Below are 15841 nucleotides of genomic sequence, written 5' to 3'. Positions count from 1 at the left end.
ATACGACCACACCATTCTGTTGTTGGAGTACGCACACACCATTCAAACACAGAAAAGCTGCTTTTTAACATACTTCAATACAATTGTTTGGAAGTAAAAACTATTTCACTCATATTGTAATTCATTATAGGTCATATTTCATAGAACTATGCAAACACTGGACATTTACTTTAAACAAATAAGACACAACTATACTAGGTTATTTCTCCCATAGATGCAACACAATTTAAGCCTACAGGTCTTACATTAAATCCAAACCAATAAATCTAAATAATTCAGACAACAAAAAATGAATACAGTCTTAAGCATTCGTGTTGAAGTGATGTTTATTTCAATTTGCATTATCACAATCAAGAACTCCTCAATGCAGCTGAGTGCACCATCACAGTGTTCATTGGATGTAATGGTAAMGTAGCAGATTGAAATGTAGTGTAATGTTGTTGGTTGAGATGTAGCAGCAGAGTGAGATTGAGTGATCCTGGGGATAGCCTCTTTTTGTCAGTAGTAGGTCTCCTGTTCCACCCAACCTTAAAGAAGAGACAATTCAGAGAGAAGAACACAATTAAGTTTAGATTTCATCTCGTCACTGAAAATCTTCATGAGACAAATTAAAATAATTTGTTCTTCCCAATCCTGCATGCCATTGTCATGTTATAACACAATTATTAACTTTGATGTAAAATTGTCGACGTATCTAACAGCTTGTTTTCGTCCATAGTCCCTGAGCACTTACCTCCTGGGTTTCGTCGCAGATGTATCTTCTACCCTCATCATAGAGGAAGATGAGCAGAGAGTAGGGAAGGCACAGAACCACCAGCAAGGCCTGAGGAAAGAGAGAAGGAAAGAGAGAAGAATAGAGAGAAGGAAGAATAAAGAGATTAAGTTGAGCGTAAAACAGCGAGGTAATGCGCTACAGGGCCCCTAAATGTCAAATGCGTTTTCTCTCTTGGTTGGGCAGTAAACTCCATTACACTTCAGCTAACTAGTGAACCCCAACTGATCCTGAGGCCACAGTAGTCTCCTCCACCCATTGTAATATCCATCCATTTTACCACTCATCTTTTAAAACGGGTGAGCTTTGTTCCAAGCTGATATACAGAAGAGAATCAGAAGGGTCTACTCACTTGAGGGGTACATTCTGAGGGCGACATCCATTCCAGGACAGTAGGACAGGAAGACAGCCAGGGCAGTTTCCTCAAACAGTCCAAAGATGAGAATACGGTTCCTGAGATGGAGGAAAAAAGAAAAAAAATCATGGATTTGATACCAACAGGTGGATATTGATTTAGAAGTCAGTTGCGGGCTGTATGCACATTAATCCCCTCTGGCAAACAGTTCAGCTTCATCATGACCAAAACCACCCACCACCTGAACAGTTTCTTTCCCCTGTGTGGCCCTCACCAACTGGCCAATAGTGACCAAAGCACATTGCAATCTGTGATGCACACTGCATCAAGTATCCAACACTTAGCGACCTTGTCTAGAAGTTCTGGCCTCTTGGTGTAATGGTATAGGTGTTGGCTTGACAGTCACTGGACATGGTTTCGAGTTCCGGTTGGGGCTACCCCCTGAATTTGCTACATTGGTGTCAGAAATMTTATGGTGGCCATGTGGTCACCGGAGAGGTTGGAACATGTCAGGGACATGGTATAGAGGAACGTGGGGACACACTCTCCCAAAGGAAGGGGGTAATGTAGCGACCTTAACCCAACACCTCATTGAGAGGTTTGGTGTAATGATTAAGGTGTTGGCTTAACAGTTGCTGGACCTGGGTTCAAGTCCCGGTCAGGGCTACCCCTGAATTCTCTACAATATATTTATACTGTAAATGTGTATATCCTCTCTTACTCTTCAGTTCTATGCACATTTTATCAATTTTGTATATAATGTATTTAAACTTTGTGTAAATTGCTCTGTCTGTATTCTGGCCTTTAATGTTGTCTATTGCTAGCAGCACCATATCACCAAGTACAATTGTGAGTATGTGTAAATGTACTTGGTGAATAAAGGTGATTCTGATTCTGGTGATGTGTAAGTCAAGACCAGAGCAGTGAAGATCAAGCTTCAGAAAAAACCTCTTAGGACCCAGACCTAGACCAAGACCACAAAGATCGATGTGTGTACTCACTTCATTCCCTGCTGAAGGATGGAGTTCCTCCTGGTCTTACAGATGATCAAATCGGCCCACTGTACAACTACAATACTGGCAAAGAATGCTGTGTGGCAGGTGAACTCCACAATCTTTCTGCGCTCATATGTCTGAAGGATGGATCATAGACCATAGAAAGAGAGAGAGTGTGTAGAGAGACATATGGAAAAAAGAAGAGTGAGAGGACATATGTTTCTTACATTTGTACWTTACAGTAGTGAAGATTACTGACTACTCTGTTACCAAATGTGTGGTGAACCTGTGTGCCGGCGGCAGCAGTGGCATTCACAAATGGTAGTTCTGGAGGAATAGTAGCAAGCTATCTACAAAGCCCAAAATAACGGAGAGGACTGTTGGGGCCGGTGAGGTGCATTGCTGAGGCTACGGACCTGTATGTCTGAATCCCTGGCTGTGACTGAGATGCTCCGTATTTTTTCAAGACAATCGATATTTCCTCTGCTGACTATCCGAAATGAAAGCTTCTCAACTTTCTTGATAATGTATCAGATTTACTTATTTATTTTGTTATCTTGAATTTCCAGATATATACGCAATTCAGCTTTCAGSTGCCATGTCTGCTGGAATAAACTAAACAAAAAAATTGGGAGAGAGATTGAAAAAGCTCTTATCGAGAACTTATCAGATCAAAACAAGGCCAATGCTAATCCGTTAGTACAGCAAAAAGCAGAGCGGTGTTTGTGTACTTACCCACTGCTGGCCGTAGCTGTCCTCCATGTCGTTCATTATCTTGTTGTCCCAGTCCACACGAATACCCAGCAAATCCATGGGCAAGAACCCGTTCTCAGCCAGGATAACAAAGTATGTGAAGAAACCGGCTGTGGCCTGCATCATACCTGTGAAGAGTAAAAATGAGGAGAGTATTTTTGTCAGTGAAGAGGCATTGATCAGCTATGAAACTGACTGGCCAACATACAACGAAACAAGACCCGGTAAAGGCAGGCAAAACAGAAGAAAGGCCAAATTAACTCCTTACCAATTTGACCGTAGGCTATGCTAATGAGCCGCTCATTCACCAATTTGTTGTCAGTTTTTGGGGTTTCTGGGCTGTCGCTTCATGATGTCGTTCTCAGCTTCTTCATAGGCCAGGGGATAGCTGGGACCTTGAAGTTAATGATGGGAAAGATCATCGTTGTAACTTTGATGTTAGTTCAAAGACCTTCCAAACAACTCTAAATGATCAGACATTGTTCGTTATACGCAGCAGAACACTTATCAGATTGTTCACAAAGGAGGAATATCCACATCTGAAAGACCACATGTCAGTTCAGGTCATACAGAGGATGGTGAGTTCCTAGGGCAGTGGAATGTTGGCGAGAAGAAGAGGAGGAAGGGAGATCTTCTGGAATTTACTGTCAGGGTGTAGGGATGGACTTCTTCAAGTTGTCAAAGATCAGACGGCCTGGGGGAATAGAGGATGGGAAGAATAGTCAGGGTGATGAGAGAAGGATGGAAACCCAGCAGATGTGTCATGCCAGAGCTCTCTTACCCTCTTCAACACCAGTCACGATGGAGGCAAAGTTGTCATCCAGGAGGATCATGTCTGCAGCCTGCTTGGAGACGTCAGATCCAGAGATACCCATAGCAACACGATGTCAGCCTTCTCAGAGCAGGAGAATCGTTCACACCATCACCTGTCACAGCCACAATGCCCCTGTGGATAAGAAGAGAGGTGTTTACAGATGTTAGAAATCCAAAAGTAAGATGCAATCATCCTGACTGACTCATGGTGAATTAATTCAATAAAATAGTACTGACGCTGGCAACCTCCACAATGATCAGCACTTCTGCTGAGGAGAAGTTCTGGCAAACACAATCTCAGTGTGATGGCTCAAAATGTGATCCAACTGTTCGGCTGACAGGTCCTTCAGCTCTCCACCGTGGACAACACAGGCCTTGGCATCTCTGGAGGGTACAAATATAAGCTAAATATAGGGGCTTGTATTGGTCTGTTCTGATGATGCCCCAAAAAGGCTAAATAAATGTTTCTGTCACTCCTCTTTAAGTTTAGACAGTGTGATGACATACACTGAAATGATCCCAAACAAATTGCAACATACCTTGGATTAACCTCAGAAACTGGGATTTTCAGACGAGCAGCGATGTCCTCAACAGTCTCGTTTCCTTCAGAAATTATGCCCACACCCTTGGCAATGGCTTTAGCAGTGATGGGATGATCACCAGTGACCATGATAACCTAAGGGAAGGAAGGGAAGAGGAGTGGTCTGATCACAGTGGCTCCTATGTGAATTGACTGAAGAGTCTTGTGTTTAGTATGATATTGCCATACCTTGATTCCAGCACTCCTGCACTTTCCCACAGCGTCAGGCACAGCAGCACGGGGAGGGTCAATCATGGACATTAGGCCAACGAAGCACAGATTCTCAGTTGGGAAGTTCACCTCTTCACAATCAAACTGGAAGCKCTCAGCGAACTGGTCATCAGGGAGCTGGAAATGACAGAAACCTGAAAAAGACACAGAGTCAGAGACACGCCACAACAAATTCTTCATGTTCTAGACCAGTCAGGGCCAACTGGGTTGTGTGTCACAAAGAAATAAATTAAGATGTACAGATTATGTTGGGACAATATACAAAAGGTTTTGAGAAAGATCATTTTGTTATTGGTTTCTTTCATTTTAAAAATGTAATGAATTGAAGGTTATTTGTTGATGTTAAAATTTAAAGCGGCAATCAGCATTGAAACAATAACAAAGCGGCTCCCCACAGCTGGTTCGGAAAAAGCTGAGGGATGGGGCTGGAGAAATGATACCCCTCATAGACAGAGCTATGGATGCAAGGATTGACCATCCATGATATCAAAATTATAGTTTAACCAATGTTTGAGGCTATTCAGTGTTGTTTTACATTTACTTTGTTTACAAACATTGAGTAAAAAAAAGCTTATATTTTGGGTTATGATGGTTTACGACAGTTGAACTAATTAGGCATTTATTCAGTTATATTCTTCAAGAATCAATAGGTACTTATCAATAAGTCAAAAAATTGAGAATAAAAGATGTAGCAACTCCAGATTGCCTCTATGTTATGTCATTAGATTTGGGCGGGTCGCAAGAAATTCTGGTGAAGAAAATGGGGCCCCACTGAAAAATGTTGAATACCACTGTTCTAGACTTTTCATTCAGTCCAAAACCTTTGAATGCATATTTTCCCATACTGGTGCCCTCTTACCCAGCACTCTCTCTCCCAGCCCTCCCAGCTCTTCGTAGAGTTCTGGAAGGCTTCCTTCACTCGTCATCCAGAGGCTGTTCTTTGCCCTGGATCAAAATGTGGAGGCAGCGGTCCAGAATCCTCTCAGGGGCTCCTTCATCACCAGCAGGTGTTTGGACTCTCCGGCACGATGTTCTTATGAATGGAGAGCTAGGGGCGAAATGAATTGGTTTGATCAGATGACACCATGAAGAGAGTTTAAATTTAAATTAGCAGGCAATGACCAGTAAGTAGCCTACAGTGCCTGGAAAACTAAAGTTCTGGCAACTTTTGGATGTCGATACAAAGTGGCATTTCCAAGCTGATTGAGAAAATCCATCCATCCTGATTTGAGTCTATCACACCACTTCTACAACTCAGTTTAACCCGTTGCTAACCCACAGATACCACAAAGAGTGCATGTGGTTACCTGATATTTGTTGGTGGAGTTGAAGGGAATCTCAGCGATCTTGCTGTACTTCTCTCTCATGTCTTTGACAGACCCGCAGCACAGCTCGATACACTTCAGCAGGGCAGACTCTGAAGCATCACCAGCCACATCTCTCTTGAGGATAGGTACGTTGTTCTGTTCTGCCAGGAAGACGGCCGGTTGCACAGGCCAGCGACTCTAGCCAGGGCAGCCCAGGTGGCAGAGCTTTTGTCGAAGCAGGTACCACTCTGGTTCTCTGTGGTGTCAGCCTCATGGATCTGGTTGTCGAACCACATGTGAGCCACGGTCATTCTGTTCTGAGTCAGGGTTCCAGTCTTGTCAGAGCAAATGGTGGAGGTGGAGCCCAAGGTCTCAACAGCTTCGAGATTCTTCACCAGGCAGTTTCTTCTTGGCCATACGCTTGGCAGTCAGAGTTAACACACCTACGTAGAAAGCCATATTAGACAGTTAATAATCAACAAGTTTTGTTGTTAGGACTGAAGTTTTTGTTAAACATGACTTTTCATCAGTACTCACAGTTACAGTAGCCAGGAGACCCTCTGGCACATTAGCAACGATGATTCCAATGAGGAAGATGACAGCTTCCAGCCAATATCCCAGAATGAGGGAGAGGACGAAGAAAGACACGCCCAGGAAAGACGGCCACACGCGTGATGATGTGGATGAAGTGCTCAATCTCTTTGGCTATAGGCGTCTTCCACCCTCCAGACTCGTGGCCAAGGTGGCGATACGACCCATGACGTGTGGTCACCAGTGTTGATGACGATACCTCTGGCAGTTCCTGACAAAACATGGAGAATATGGTTTAGATCACAAAATGGCTAAGTGATACATTTCAAGTTATTTGAACTATTCAATCACTACGGCTAGTTACACAAGTTATTTACCTTCAACACAGTTGGTAGAGAAGAAGGCAATGTTCTTGTCTCCAGGGGGTTGTCAATTGGAGAAATCCGAGTACGTGTCTGGGGCTCAGATTCACCAGTGAGGGAGGAGTTGTCCACCTGAGTGGGAAAAGAGAATTGCATTAATACAACATTGAATGACACTAAAGGCGTCCGCATGCTTCCCATCCGAAACAGTTCAGAACAGTTTGTCATATAATATGACAACATTTTGTGCCGTTTTTATTCGTTTTGGTCTCTGGCAAGTTTCTGGGGGGCTGTTGGTACACACACAAACAAATTCTCGAGGCCAGCCAAAGTTCAGGTGCCAAAGTCTATGCCCCTTCGTCGGTCATTGGTCAACAGTAGTGATTTTGTTGTCATTCAACGATAGACYATTTGTTTTCATTCACATTTTTTCACTTGAGAAATACTGCACCAAAAATCTTATTTAGATTGCGCAACCAAGATCTCCTTAGCAAAAACATCAACATTTATGACATATTTCTTGAATTATCTTAGATTCATTCGGACTATTTTGAGAAAGTGTATACTGGCTACGGCATCTCAAAATGGACAAACAGTACTATTGTCGATTTTTCAAGCAAAGGTCTTTTAAGGGAGTATGCCAGCCAAACCGAAGCATGCGGAAGCCTTAGGTTACATATCTGACCCATGATCTTGGATTGTAAAGTACCCACCTTGCAGCCGCTGGCAGAGACGATACGCAAATCAGCAGGGATCCTATCTCCTCCTTTCACCTCCACCAGATCTCCAACCACCACTTCTTCAGCGTTGATGTTCTTCTTCTCACCGTCACGGACAACCAGGGCTTGCTACYAGGCAGAGGACAGGATTACAATCCGTAGACATGACAATACAATCAAGTTCTTCTCAGAGGTGTTTGAAAAGGCAGAAGTCTAACCTGTGGGACCAGGTTCTTGAAGGAGTCCATGATCTTTGAGCTCTTGGCCTCTTGGTAGTAGGAGAAACAGCCAGTGACAATGACGACAACAGAGAGCACAACACCCAGGTACAACTGTGAGGGACAGAAACGAAGAGGGAGAAAGACTATGAGACTATTAAGTTACGGTTAAGTGAGAAAACCCTTTCAGGCACTAGAGGCATTGTAGTTTTTGTTAAGTCTCAAATGATCTCAGAAMTCTATAATTCTCACATTATCATTGGCCGGCTCATCCTCGGAGGCGGCCTGGATTCCGTAGGCCAGGAAGCAGAGCATAGCACCAATCCATAGGAGCATAGAGAACCCACCAAAGAGCTGCCTGCAGAACTTCACCCACTCAGGGGTAGTGGGAGGAGGGGTCAGGGTGTTGGGGCCATCACGGAGAAGGATCTCCTTAGCCCGAGCTGAGGATAAACCCTGGATGGGGGAGGGATGAGAGAGAAGGAGAGAGGGGAAAGGTAGAGTGAAGAGAAAGGAGGAGGGAGGAAAGCAGGAAGAGGGAAGAGCAAGAGGCAGAGTAAGAGGCAGTAGAGTGATTACCTATGGAACTCAAAACCTTCCCCTCCCCTTTCGTCAGCAAGAAAATCTGTCAAACGACACCCCCCCATACCTCGCCTCGCCCCGCCCCTCATCACTACATAGTGGTTTCAATGTTCCCGTGTGAATGTGGCCCTGGTAGTGGAAATTCTGCTTAATCCCTGGATCAAATATCAACAGATCATTATCTGTGTGCCTTCACCAAAATAGTGTTCAACTGTTATCCTTTCCACACAAAACAATGTTTAGGCCTGTCCTAATTGTACTCCACACAAAGCTGAAGATATAAATTCAGATATTGTGTCCCCTTGCATTAGACCTACCTATGTTATGGCTTAGTTTAAAAATTGTTAATGTGTATCTGACTTGCTGTCACACAAATGGAAAAAGTCTCATCCATATGTTCTATGCGACCGTTTTAACTTCCTCACCTGTCACTAGTCTATGGTGTGTGTTTTTTGTGTGTTTTACTATGGTATTCCGCTTTTCTCGGCCAGGGCTCACTTTTTAAAAAGAATTAATCTCAATGATACTCGCTGGTTAAAAAAGATTCAAAAAATAAAGATTGAAAAGAATGTAATGGGAGTCACACAATGGGAAAATAATATATTGACTCCAATACCTGTGTAAACTTTAGGAAGATATAGATATAGTTTCATATTCAAAGATTCAGTGGTAGATAGTGATGTCATCATGACTCAGAAGGCAGATGAAGTTCTACCTACGATATGACCTCGTGCCGTAACCTCCACGACTCAATGCGGCTTCAAATTACAGTCAGAAATAATCGTAGGAGCAGCTGATACAACTGGTTGTCAGTTTTAAAAAACGGAGGCACACATGCACACACAATCACTCACCTTGGCTAAGTCTGTGCCGTATTTCCTATGAAGTTCATCCAAGGTCAACTTGTGGTCATCTAAATCAGAGAGAGGGAGAGAGAGATTGAGAAAGAAAAAGAAACAGTTTCTTGTTGAACTAGGGAGTTCTCTCAACTTTTCCCCATGGCGGAAGTATATAGGCAGAACATGCATAGTTAATGAAACACATTCCTCAAACAATTTGAAATGATCCTAGGATATATGAAGAGGTATAGCTGCATCGATTTCAATATAAACCAAAGATAAGTCATGCGTTCTTTATGATGGATGGAATTGCTCTGGTTCACATTTCTGCCCTGAAAAAGTACTGCACATGTCACACGTTTTGATTCTGCTCCGTGTAAAAAAAAAGCAGTTTCCAAAGATACGCTACTGTTCCTCTGAAGTTTAAACGCAGGCTATTGGGGTTTGAAACTGCTCCCAAGGCTCCCGCAGAGTAATAGTAAGTCAATTAAAATGCTAAATGAGTACCCAAATGCAAGTCTAGAAACTACAGAGCTTGATGCATATTGAAAGGTTGTGGTTGTACCTTTTCTGATCACAGAGACTAATAGGCTTACGTGTTTCCTTAGTCTTTTCTTGGTTGAAAATACTGACGGTTTGATGCATATCACACTATTTAAATCATCTCTGGACTGACGATTTCAAAGTTTGCAGCCCAACTCCAGTGTTTGTGCATGTTTTAAATGCAATTGGTAAAATGATCGACATGTGATCATGTCACTAAATTGATTACTATTAAATATAATAGTAAATTAATAATCAGTTTTCCTCACCAGGTCAACTTCCTTTTCAGATCATCCATGTTCTTCTTCTCCTTTGCTTTCTTCACCTCCTTTTTACTCTTTTTATTTCCACCGTCCTCTGAGGTCGCCGCCAGTTATAATCATCTTCCCCTTCTGTATATCAAAAGGTACGTTAATGATGAGAAAGTTGAACTATCGTATTGTGGCATCTGCTTGTCGCGTGAATGAGCTTAGATAAGGAGTGCATTCAGAACTTTATCAAATATATAACTTTTTTTTTTAAACTAAGAAGCAGCCATGAACCGAGGGCTAAACCTTTAATATGAACTGCAAAAAAAACGACAGATTTTTTTAAAGTTGAAAGAACACAATATAAGTAAATCCAAATCTTAATACTTAAAAGTGAAATCCAGACTTACTCCAAGCCCCATCCTTGCACTGCTGTCCTAGGACTCTCAATCCCAGTGGTTTGTAAAGAGAATATACTTGCTCCTTATCCTGAGAAACTCCACCTGTTACACGTTTACACTTCTCTCTCTCACTTTCTCGACGTCTCAAGTCACCCCAGAGCTCCCTGGATAGCTAACTCAGGTTTGAATATATTTATATACCCGACTGGTTTACCTGCCCAAGGGGAGGTACACAGGAGGAATGAGGCAGGTGAGTGGAGAGGGGGCTGAGGATGGGAGGGGTTGGGGAGAAGGAGGGGGATCTGTGAAATGTKATTTATTTATTTATTCAACCTTCACCTATACAGCTTGGTCATTTTGACGACAAGGCCGCTGAAAGAAAGAATCCGTCTGAAGTTGACGGTAATAACAGTGTGTAGTGAATTGGAAAAGAAGTTGACAGTAATAACAGCGTGGAGTGGAATGGAAAAGAACGAGGACAATGAATGTATAAAGATCATTTTCTTTCTCTGCTGTACTTACTTTCTTACTTGTTGGTTGATTTGAAAGAAATCCTGCACCTTTGAAGCTAAATAATATCACGAAAAGCTGTTGAAGCGAGCATAAAGAACTGTGTTTGTACATTTATTCTCACACTTGAAACATAAGTTGCCAGTATAGAAGCCAAGGCCATGAGCCTTTGTCCGGTGGCGTGTTGGTTGTTGCAATTATAACAAACAATACTGACTTTGACCCAGAGGCCATCTTATCTGCCTTCCAGCTGGACAACGTCACAGCACATTCATTCCTTGACCTTTGCTGTCACATGTAAATCCACAGGTTAAGATGGAGGCTGTGGGGAAGAGTGCGTAACCTTGACACACTCAGGGAGAGGTTGTACTTCGGGAGGCAGGGTGGAGTGCCGCGGGTGTCTGTTTAGTAAATGTCTGTCTGTTTGTGGTTGTCAGTCTGTGGGGAGAGGCGGGCGGTAAGAGAGATAGAGGGGGGGGGGTGTAACACCAGTTTATTTAAATAATAGCAACATCAAAACTTTTATACTTTATTCAGAACCCAACATAATCAATAGACCTTGATCTCATTTTACAAAAAAGTGCAAACCTTTAAAGTTGGTAAGCCATACTCTCTCCTAGCTATACATTAAATCGGTGATATGTGAATTCTTCCATAGTAGCTGTTAGACCTTGTGAGTGTAGATGGAGATTAGAGATGGAAATAATGACATGATCATGGATAGATAGAAAAGAGAGATGGGTAGACAGAAAAGGAGATGGGTAGACAGAAAGAGAGTGTGTGTGTTTTTAGAGATATGTTAAAACTGTACTGCGCCACCTTTTTATACACGAGGGGAGGTCCTCGGGACAAGTTAAGCACAGGTCTGTCAAATGATTAGATGAACAATAGTTAACCAAAGTGCCAAGGGCACAAACAATGGATTAGCAGCAGGCAAGAAATACTACCAAGTCTCCAAGACTCAAACCTTGCATGTAAAACACTGAAGGAGAATATCATGCAACTTAGATAGAGTATATTCACAATCATTGTAAGATAATACACTTGTGATTAAAAAATATTTGTAAGACAGCATGACCTGAGAAACATTCTTTGTTAGATAGCATACTCAATAGGAAAACATTCTTTGAAAGATAACACACTTGTGATAATTAGCATGCTAAAGCACACACATTAATTCTTAGACTTGCCACTCCTCTCTAACCAAAATAACCCCCCAAAAGACAACAAGCCCTGGAAGGCTCTGGAGAAGTGTAACAAAATAAGACAAAATATACAAAACAAAACATATAACAAAGAAAATTCAACTAGTTCGACTGCCAAAGCAACCCCAAATCTTTTGCCTGAAACCAGCTCATTCGCTTAGGCAGACTCAAATTATTATTTTTTCTTCCTACCTACCTAATGTAAGGACATAAACTAACATAAGTAACGTTTCGCAATACTTTCTTCATTCTTGATTCGGAAGAAAGTCTATCTTTATAAATGTCTGTGTTCAGTTGCACGTGGTTCTCCCAAAACCAGAGAATATTTTTTAAAGTTTGTAAAAGCCACGTTTGCACCAAGTGAGGAGTTCCCTCGCCATATTAGCTGCCAGACATCTAGCATTTCCCAACATCTTTGCAGGAACTAGTCATTTCTATGCGACGCGTCCATGGCCACGTGTAAAAAAAAAAAGAAAAGATGACAGCGCATCACACAGTGCGACCAAAACAAAGATCCAAACACATGCATGAGGCATTTCTCTCTCGATACAAAACTTAGATTTGTACTATCTTTCTGAATATTCCCTGGTTTTTGGAGAACCACCTGCAACTGAACATGGACATTGATAAGATACACTTTTCTTCTGAACCAAGAAAGTATGTGCAAGAACAGGTCCTCGTTTCCCAGTGTCGATGTAACTTAAGCATTACGATGATCGTACCAGATGCATCGTTATTTACGTTATTTATGAGCCAACTTTTGAAGTGTTTCCCCAAACAAGCACGTAGCGAACGTTCACTAAGTGCGTCGTTAGACCATGTGTCGATACTGATAGGATCAAAAGAAAGGCAGCGCTGCTCTCGGGTCAGCTTTATCCATTCAAATCTTACCTTAACATTAGAATTTTTTCACAATAGTGACGACAGATCAGCTCCTAGAGAGAGAGTACCACCTATGGCTGCAAAAAAAGCTATTGAGGTGGTTTATTATGCTTCCCTAATAATAATGCACAAAATCACAGATTGGGCACATCATTGCGCACATGTTGTCACACATCATGAAACACATTGAGGCAAAACATTTTTTTTARAGACAGTAGCCTAGTCGCAAAATAGAACTCCATTGATTGAACATGKAATAGATTTCAGTATAACTGAAATAGCCTATATAGGCCCATGCAGCCTATATATCTTTTAATGCAGTCGTCTCGGTTTTCATTTGAAGCATTAATTTATCCTTCACTTGTTTGTAACAATTGCAAATACTTTGGATACTTTGCATTTGTAGTCAACTTCGTTCTAAAGTTATCGGCAGTCGCAGTCAGACAGATAGAATCAACATGTTGAGTCTATGTTTAGCGGAGATCCACTATGAATATAGTGACGCGGAACGGCAAAAAAAGCATCTAACGGTGCACCTTGGCTGCTCTACGAGTGGTCTGGATCACTCAGAGATGTGCAAAGGTTTTTCAGAGCCGCTTTACTAACAAAGGCTCTGGGAAACACCTGGGCTACTAAAGCTACATCGTAAGAAGGTTCTAACGATGATATTAACGCTACAAAGGCTCTGGGAAACGAGGCCCTGMTTAGTTGAAAAATTGCTTCCAACCCTTTCTACTAGCCAAGATATATTGGCAACTATGGACGAATTCACATATCHCTAACTCTCTCCAGGCATACACAGCCAACAGAACAGTTTCAATGATGCGTCTCGCAGACAGCGTCGATCCCGTTTCAAACCTGCGCCGAACACGTCACTGAAACACAAATCATTGTTTTAAATGGCTGTCGTATACTTTAACAAGTGGTAAAACATGCACAGACCAACAAACAAAAGTTAGCTTACCCAAAGTTCGACTAACTTTGACAAACACAGCCAGCATGGGTGAACAGTGAAGTGCACCGTCCCTTGTCCTCGGGGTGGAAACAAAGATCCCAAACAAAGGTATTTATGGCATCGCTCACCTCATCTCATACCAGCCCATAGGTGCAACTGGCTACAGAGACAAGGGAGGAGATAAATATGGAGATAAACTGTGTGTGTCTATGTGTGTGGTGTGTGTCTGTGTGTCAAATAGAGAACTGRTCCTTATTTAGAGCAAACATGACCAGTGTTTACACTTTTTAGAGGTGACCACTCCCTGCATTAAAAAAACGATTGTGGACAAACAAACACAAAATGGAACTGGCACCTGTATTTGAAATGCTTGAGCCCCATCCGCTCTCACCGTTTCATTTGTGCTTACCCAGATAACTGCAAAAGAGGTAAGTTTCTTGGAAAACTGACAATCAAAGCGGAAGTGTATGATTCTGGGGCATTAGCACAGGGGCCTGTTTTCATATGTTTAATATTTCCAATGGTGAATAGGTTTTGTTTGAGAGGGACCTCATCGCTGTTGCCCTAAATTGGCACTGTGCCAATTGAATCTCAACAAGGAAACTGTAATAATCCCTCAACACACTGTGGAATTCCAACACTCACTGACTAGAGAGAGAGAGGGAGAGAGAAAAGGAAACACACACAACTGAACATAACTACACACACACACATCACTGTGGATGAGAACAGTGGTCCCTGGATGGTCCTGCTCTTCTCCATCTTACTTTGACATGGCGTTGTCCTCTACCCAGACCAGGACACAGAAGGAGAGTGGAGGGGGGTAGTTGGGGATGGAGGGATTCAGGACAGAGAGAGGCAGGAGAGAGGAAAAGGGAGAAATAGAATTGTAGAAGGAAGGAAAGAGGAGAGGGTTAAGAGCTCATCACAGTGCAATAAACCTTATTGCTCTGAGGCTTACCAACGCAAACGCATGCACACGCCACACACACACACATGTATGTGTCCCTAAACAGCCTCTTTGATTATGTGGAATTATTGTGGATTACACAAGGTTTAACCACCATGCATTTGTACCCGTGTGAAAGACCTAAACCAGGGGCATTCATATCCTGGCCTAGAGGTCTGAGCAATCATCCCATCGGCCATTCACAATCTTTCCATTCCTAATCCCAGCGAGATACACATCTGATTCAGTCCAGATACAGTTTACTGTCTTGATTAGAAGCGAGTGAGGAGAGGAGGGGGGAATTAAGGATGTGGGTAGAGTAGAGAGACATTCATTAGAAGAGAGAGACTCAGGTGTGAGAGAAAGAGAGTGAGACTGAAAGAAGAGATGGAGAGAGAAATAGCGGTGGAGAAAACGGAGAGAAAGAGGAGAATGCAAAAAAGAGAGAATGCGAGAAGAATGCAGAGAGAAAGAGAGAAAGAGAGATACTACAGGTTTCATTGAATCATGTCTACTGGTTTGGTGGGTGTCCCTGTCTCCTGGTGAAGACTCATGTGACCAAGCTCAGCGCCTCTCATGTTTCTCTACCGCAGATCACATCCATCATCACAAAGGGGCAGGAAAGGGAGGGAAATAACTAAAGAAAGTTTAAAAGAGAGAACGGAGAAGAAGCGAAAGTGGAAAAAAATAAAGAAGGGAAGTAAAAGGAAAGAGAGAAAAGAGAAAGACCGAAAGGTTTAGTACAGAAAGTAGAAAAACAAAAGAATGAAAATAAAGGAGAGAGTGCAACAAGGGCCCCCTCTGCCAGTGCCAGCCTCCTCGCCTGAGCTGAGACTTGGCACAACAAACAAAGAGCCTCTGTCCAAATCCAGAGAGGGCACACAAACAAACGCACACACACACAGTCACATACACACACACACACACACAGTCACACATACACGCACACACACTTGGTGGCCTGCTGAGTGTATGGAACAGCAGGGGAACACTCTGGGGATGTCATGGGGAGTCAGACAGCAGAAGTCTTTCTCTTTAATTATCAGAGTCCTGAGTAACACTGAGACCTCACACACACACACACACACACA

The 15841-nt window shown here is 42.6% G+C and overlaps 1 pseudogene; it reads right to left on the bottom strand.

The window, feature by feature from the left end:
• Positions 1-401: 401 nt before the first annotated feature.
• Positions 402-12695, bottom strand: LOC111970834 (sodium/potassium-transporting ATPase subunit alpha-1-like; annotated as a pseudogene).
• Positions 12696-15841: the final 3146 nt, after the last annotated feature.

The sequence above is a fragment of the Salvelinus sp. IW2-2015 genome, unplaced genomic scaffold, assembly GCF_002910315.2.
Source record: "Salvelinus sp. IW2-2015 unplaced genomic scaffold, ASM291031v2 Un_scaffold1825, whole genome shotgun sequence".
In the NCBI taxonomy this organism is placed as follows: domain Eukaryota; kingdom Metazoa; phylum Chordata; class Actinopteri; order Salmoniformes; family Salmonidae; genus Salvelinus; species Salvelinus sp. IW2-2015.
Note: the sequence above shows the minus strand (reverse complement) of the source record. Positions and strands in the feature narration are given on the sequence as shown.